The sequence below is a fragment of the Lupinus angustifolius genome, chromosome LG06, assembly GCF_001865875.1.
Source record: "Lupinus angustifolius cultivar Tanjil chromosome LG06, LupAngTanjil_v1.0, whole genome shotgun sequence".
NCBI lineage: Eukaryota > Viridiplantae > Streptophyta > Magnoliopsida > Fabales > Fabaceae > Lupinus > Lupinus angustifolius.
The window spans coordinates 27,056,726-27,057,046 of NC_032014.1; positions in this window are offsets into that span (position 1 = coordinate 27,056,726).

The following is a 321-nucleotide window of genomic DNA, read 5'->3' on the forward strand; positions in this document are numbered from 1 at the left end:
TCATCCTATCCTCCTCCTCATCCTATCCTCTTCCTCCTCCTCATCATATCCTCATCCTCATCCTACTCCTCCTCATCCTATCCTCATCCTCATCCTCATCCTATCCTAATCCTCATCCTCATCCTAATCCTTTTCCTCATCCTCATTCTATCTTCGTCCTTATCCTCATCCTATCCTAATCCAATCCTAATCCTCATTCTCATCCTTATCCTATCCACCTCCTCGTCCCCATCCTATCCTCATCCTCCTCCTACCCTCATCCTCCTCCTCCTCCTCTTCCTCCTCCTCCGCCTCCTGATCCTATCCTCATCCTCATCCTAT